Source organism: Seriola lalandi, unplaced genomic scaffold (genome assembly GCF_002814215.2).
Source record: "Seriola lalandi dorsalis isolate HSWRI2012SDOR001 ecotype SW California unplaced genomic scaffold, Sedor1 jcf7180002054977, whole genome shotgun sequence".
Lineage (NCBI taxonomy): Eukaryota > Metazoa > Chordata > Actinopteri > Carangiformes > Carangidae > Seriola > Seriola lalandi.
In genome coordinates this window covers 619,278-626,035 of record NW_019525527.1, presented here as the reverse complement: position 1 = coordinate 626,035, position 6,758 = coordinate 619,278, and the positions used below count along the sequence as shown (strand labels likewise).

General features: G+C 44.4%; 1 protein-coding gene across 1 annotated transcript in view; it reads right to left on the bottom strand.

Annotated features, from left to right (window-relative positions):
- The window catches only part of LOC111646880 (transcription activator GLI2-like), a 64,962-nt gene that overhangs the window by 31,143 nt on the left and 27,061 nt on the right, over positions 1–6,758 (bottom strand). The window lies entirely within an intron of this gene.

The following is a 6,758-nucleotide window of genomic DNA, read 5'->3' as shown; positions in this document are numbered from 1 at the left end:
CCCCCCCCACACACACACACACACTTCACTGGAAACATGAGGGCATGAGTTTGACTGGTTGATTCCTGTCTGCTTTCACTTCAGGATTTAAGTGAAGCTGCTCTCGTTTTGTGTTTTCTAGGTCTGCAGAGACTCAGGTGATGTTCTGACCTTCGCTCGTCTGAGGCAGCAGGTGAGACGCTGATGGCACACCTGCAGTAAACGGACCTCTCACAGTCACAAGCTAGAAACTGAAGTCTTTAGTGTTTTCATTAAACCTTGGAACGCAGGCTTTGTCTTTATGAGCAGTGACAGAGTGTCTGCCCAGTACATTCTGCTGCAGCTGCTTTCCAGTTGTTATGCTAAGCTAAGCTAATCAACTCCTGGCTGTAGTTCTTCACTTAACACACTGACATGACGTCAGTCTTCCTGATCGGCCTCCTAAAATGATTCCTTTAAGTTTTAGTGAGAACGAATCAGAAACACGGTCACAAGTAGATTTCTTTCACCAGTGTGCAGATTCATCCCACCACAGTTGTCTTTGTGATTCGTCCACTTCACATATGTCAAACAAACCTGAGGAGGAAGCAGGTCGTGTGATAAAGGTGCATTTCTGCTTCCACTTTAACCCGTCTCCGTTTAATAGTCGTCTGTTTTAACGAGCTTTGTGTGTTTCATCGTGCATCCTTTTAATGGCCCTTTTTATTTTTCATTAAAGCCCTGTTTTTCTTTCATGGATTCTTCTTGGATCTGGGAAGTTTACCCAAAACATCAGAGCTAATTAGCTGTTGCGATAACACGAAACCACAGAAGATGTCGTGTCTTTATTTTACCACCATATAAATGGAGCCTTTTGGGCTCTTTAACTGACTTTATGGAGTTATGTTTCTTGTTAACATTTTTCTCAGGTTTTTATTTTGGAAAAGCTCCATGAGGGCATTGCCTAACCCCCCCGCCCTCTCTCTCTCTGCATTTCCTTCATCATGTCCTCCCTCGCTCGCCCTTGCTACAGTTTTCAGATCCTGTTAATTGCAACCTGGTGTGTCTCGTCTCCGAGCTGCCGGATCGGAGAAGACAAGAGGAAGAAAAAGATGGAGGGAGAGGAGGGAGAGGTGAGCCAGCTGATATCTGGACTGCATTAAAATTCTTCCTGTGTCTCTCACTCACTCACTCACACACACACACACACACACACACACACACACACACACACTCTAGCGGGACTCTTGCGGGGTGACCTGGGATTTTCGGAGCGGAGGGGTCAGGGCCACGGATCATTATCTGCTCTCGGCCGAGCGGCGAGCGGGGATAACGGGGCCTCCCGGGGCTCCCAGGGGCCCGGGACCTGAGTGAGTCAGCATTCCAGGTCCATTCCTCTCACTCTGCACCCTGACAGCCTGACGGACAGGCCCGGTCCCCGAACGCCTGCAGAAATAGCCCTTTTTACCTCATTTTCAGTCTGCACAGCGCCACCGAGGCCTGATGGGACGGGGCTGGATTCCTTCAGGCGACCAGCTTGGTCTCAACAGCGGCGTCAGTTTCCCTCATCACGCCGCCGTCTGAGCCGTGTTTAGTTTGGAAGAAGACATGATTCAGAGGCTCTGCTGAGGAAGTCAGCTTCCTGTCGCCAAATAAGGGACAGTGAACATTTTTATGAATCACATCTTGTGGATTCTGGATCCTCATCTTTGTCACTCGCTGCTCATTACTGTGGCGTTTCTGCAAATCCACTTCTTAGATTTATTATTGTGGCTGCTCTGACACCTGATCTGACCACAGCAGTTTCAACAAACCGCTGCTTTTTCCTGTTTGATTCGTTGATCGAGGCCGGTGTGAAAGCTCAACTGACAACACCTGAAAAAGGTGGATCACCGTCCAGTTGCAGTCGGACTCTGGTGCAGATTGTCTGTGGTGTGAAAGCAAAGCAGAACCACCACAGGATTTTATGCTTCCAGATGTTTTTAGTAAAAAAGGTTGGAGGAGGAACTTATACCTGATATAAATCAGAAATATTATCATCCCAAAGGAAATTTACTAGGCTACAATTTAGGATTATTTTCATCATCAATTAATCTGAATGCTGCCTCTTAATCTTGTAGATATGAACTGTCAAAATAAATGAATTCAATTTAAAGTGAATGACTGAAATGTAAACCAGCAAATTCTCTGCTCAGAAACCAGAAGCAGGAAACTGCTTGAAAACGAATTGATTACCAAGACAACGGTGGTTTCACCGGACAACACGTGACAACACGTGACAACAGGTCCAATCTGCAGCAGAGGGAAGTCTGTCTCTATTCTTACATCTACTGATTTCTACATCTCTAACTTTACATCAACCACTATTTCTATCTGTGTCTATCAGTCTCTCTATCTCTGTTTACTTTTATCGTTATATCTATTTTTCAGTCTCTTTCTATATCTCAGTTTCTATTTGTATGTTCTTTAAAATCTCTAAATGTATACCTCTGTATCACTCTCTCTATTTCTGCCACACTCCATTTTTACTCTATTTATTTATCTCTATTTTATTTATCTCTTGATCTCTTTATTCCTATCTCTACTTGTTTCTATCTATTCCTCCCACTGTCTCTATATCTCTTCAATCTGTAGCTGAATCTGTCTTTATCATTCATCTCCATCTGTTTCTATCTCTGTCATTATTTTCATATATCTCTATCTCTGTCTTATTTATCTTCATCTGTGTCACTATCTCTCTCTTTCTAATCATCTGTGTCCTTGTCCTTTATCTCTCCTTATTTATCTCTGTTTCTAGCTCTATCTCTTTATCTTGTTTTTGCCTATATCACTTTCTCTCTTTATTTATTTCTATATAACACCATTAATTCTGTCTTTTTATATCAATCTTTATCTCTATTTCTATTTGTATCTATTTTTCCATTATACCTATCTCTACTTGTTTCTATCTATTCCTCCCACTGTCTCTATATCTCTTCAATCTGTAGCTGAATCTGTCTTTATCATTCATCTCCATCTGTTTCTATCTGTCATTATTTTCATATATCTCTATCTCTGTGTCTCTGTGTTCAACTGTCTTATTTATCTTCATCTGTGTCACTATCTCTCTCTTTCTAATCATCTGTGTCCTTGTCCTTTATCTCTCCTTATTTATCTCTGTTTCTAGCTCTATCTCTTTATCTTGTTTTTTGCCTATATCACTTTCTCTCTTTATTTATTTCTATATAACACCATTAATTCTGTCTTTTTATATCAATCTTTATCTCTATTTCTATTTGTATCTATTTTTCCATTATACCTATCTCTATCCATTTTTTTCTGTCTGTATCTCTATCCTTCCTTCCTCCCTTCCTCCCTCCCTCCCTCTCTGTGACCAAACTGACTGCCCTCTCTGTCCCAGGCCTCCTCCATTGTAATTGTAGTCTGGTATAATTACCCCGTGTGTGACTCTGTACACTGTGTCGGCTGAGTGGAGCGTCGTAGGGAGGATGTATGTGAGAGAGAGGGAGAGAGAGAGAGAGAGAGAGAGAGAGAGAGCTAAAGGGCCCCATTCAAGGAGCAGCTCGAGTTAATGCACCATTCATAACAGCTGGGGGTGAATTATAAGAGGGGGTCAAGGGGGGGGGACGACAAAGAGCTGCTAAATCTGGGTCACCAAAACATGATGGTTAGAGAGGAGAGGACGACGTCTTTAAATCCTTTGCTTGTGTAAAGGTCATGGTGCAACAGTGCAGCAAAAACACTCAACTGCAAGTAGAAGGCAAAGTTAGAATCGTCTTTTATCTGCAGAGACTCATGAGATAATACCTTCAATTAAAAGAATAAAAGACTGAAACACACTGAGCAAATAAAACAAATACTCACGTCACAAACAGGAACGAAGGAAGGAAAGAAGCAAAGGAGGTTGGAAAAGAGATAAAACAAGGAAAGAACAAATTAAAGACGGAAGGAGAAAATGAGGGAAAGAAGAAAAGAAAAGACAGAAGGTAACTAATGAAATTTTAGAAATGGGAATAAAGACGAGATGGAGCTCTGCCTACGAAACACTCTGAGTGGGACAATGGGAAAGTTAGTTCGCTGTGTATAAATGAGAGAAATGGAGCTTCTCCACCTCAGATCAGATCGTGCACGTGATGTTTTCCTCCTCATTAAATGCAGAGTAACAGAAAGTTCAGTTTGTTTAGCCAGAGAAAACTTGATGAATATCCCTCAACAGTGAGAGTCTGATGTTACAGAGGTTTCTGGCTCAGATTTCTCTACAAGAATGACCCTTCCAGTTTGGACACGTTGGACCTGGAGGAAGTAATTCAGCCAGTCATCGTCACCTTGTCAGGTATCCGGCCCATCATCCAGGCTGAGCTTTCCTCTGAGGCCCCGGGCCCGGGGCCAGGCGGCTCGGCCCCGGTGTCCTGGCCGGGGGATTGACCACGCGGGCTTATTCCATCACCGAGACAGCGCCATTGTTCTGCCGCCACAGGAAGAACAAAAGGCGAGCGCTCATGAGAGTTCAAGAGGCACATTTACCTGATTCACTGGGCCCAGATCCCCCCCGGGGCGTACGCAGCGTCAGGCGGGGCTGCCGAGCACCCGCTTAGGCTCCAGCCATCTATTAGTCTTTGCTTGCTAACATTTGTTTTAGCGTCTGGTGGAGCGCTGCTGTTGACCGACTACAGTTTTTCAAAGTCACCCCCCCCCCCCCCCCGTATGCACACAGCAGAAACAGTGTTTTCCTGTTTCACTGCAGCTCGTTTAAAGTTTAGTATGAGCAACATTTAGGCCTGAAACTGTGGCTCCAGTAACAGCGATGGAAGCAGCAGATGTTAGTGATCGTATCAGAGCTCTCCTCAGGAGATGGGAGGCTTCTCAGCTGTGATGGAAGTTGTTTTGGAAAGTAAAAAGAAAAAGATGTTGGACCCAACCTTTGAATTCCAGTGTTAGAAATGTGTGGGGGAGGGGTCCAGACTCTGTTCATTGATCTGACAAGCGCTTTGTTTGAAGTGAACTGACTTCCAAGAGGTTTTGTCTAATCAGTTGTTTGAATTTTTGGAAGCTTATAAGAAGTTGATGTCAAAACAAAAATTCAAACCAAACGTCCACTGATTTCAAACTGATTTTCAGCGTTCAATCGTAGTAACTTAACAGCAGAGGTGACTGAGGAAGCCACATGTATGAAATGTAGTATATTTGTCCATGAAGAGAGACCGAATCTTTGTGGACGCTCCCTGACTCAGCAGAATCCACACTAACACAATCTTATATATATATCCAAACCTTTTGTGTCGGTCAACTCTGGATTACTTTCATGGCTTCGACGTTATTTTACATTCCACCTCTGGTCAGTAGTTGTCGGTCTTTCCTGCCTTTCTCGGAGAAACTCTGTGACCTTGAACGTCGGATGAAGAGATCATCAGTCCGACCCCGTCAGCGGTTTACACTGTAACAGCCAGTAAAGAGTCCCAGTTTTCAGTGATAAAAGTATTTACACCAAAAGATGTCAGACCTCTGCAGTGAAATCCTTTCTGTCTTACTCACTCTGTGAGGGGGGGGGGGGGGGGGGGGGCTTTGAAGATCCTCACAGGAAATTGCAGCAGAAAAAGTTGGATCACGTCCTGAATACACAGACCGCTGCACACAAGCTGTTTGATTGTGACATCTTCACGTGACAACAGTTCTTCTCCGTCTGCTTTAACGAATGCACGAAACAAATGTAAAATGCATCACTTCCTGTTCAGCAGAGGACATTTCCCAGAAAATAGGAATCAGAGCAGGAGGAGGTGAGTTCAGTTCAATCACCAGTTTCTTCAATCAGAGAGAGAGGAAAACAAACAGGAATCATGTGTCTTACTCAAAGTTTTCACCAGCTGATCACACATCACATCAGCTGGAGTGTCCGTATACTTTTGGCCATGTAGTATATATTTATTATAAAATGTATGAACACTTTTCTCTCTGAGGAATTTAAGAGAAAATTTAAGAGAAAATTAGGGATTAAGAAGTTTTTGAACTCTCTCTAGTCACCGTGCTGCTGCCTATTGGTCCAGTTGGCTACAACCAGTCCTCCATCCGTCCGTCCATCCATCCATCCATCCATCCATCCATCCATCCATCCATCCATCCATCCATGCTAAACCACAGTGTGGCTGCAGCGAGGTGGCCCTGGTGGCAAACCACCACGAGGCAGAGTTACTTATCAGTCTTCGACAGCTGTGCTCAGGCCACGTGCTAATAACCTCCATGCATCACTGGGCTGAAGGTGAGCGCGCGGCGGCTGGCATTAACCAAACGAGGCGGCGGCGCTGCTGCTGATGGGCCTCCTCTGCTCGCCGTGTCACCAGCAGCATGTTGTTAGCATGCTGTTTGTGTAATTTAGGTACTTAAAAGACTGCGAGGGTTCAAAGACTGATTGCACCGTCGAGTAATCACCCACCTCCAATGCATGCCTGATTTATCACCCCCTCGCTTAATAGCACTGCTTAACACACAGGTTTGTCCAGATTAAGTAATTACCTTAAAGCAAAAGTTTATTATCTTCTTCGACGGGCTGTGATAAAGGTTTGCTGTCGCAGGGAGCCAAAGAAAAGGCCTGTGGCTGGTGAACGAGAGCGATAATTAAAATACAATGAATTAAATCGTCGCTTCTGGGGCTGTCACCGTGCTCCCCAGCTAACATCCATATTACCCCGCTGGCACCCTTGCTAGGGGGGCGCCTGGGATTATGCCTCACCCCGGACTAGTCGAGCAGCTGAATGGGAAATTACTCCAATGGGCCATCTGTAAATTAAACAAAGACCTAGTTCTTC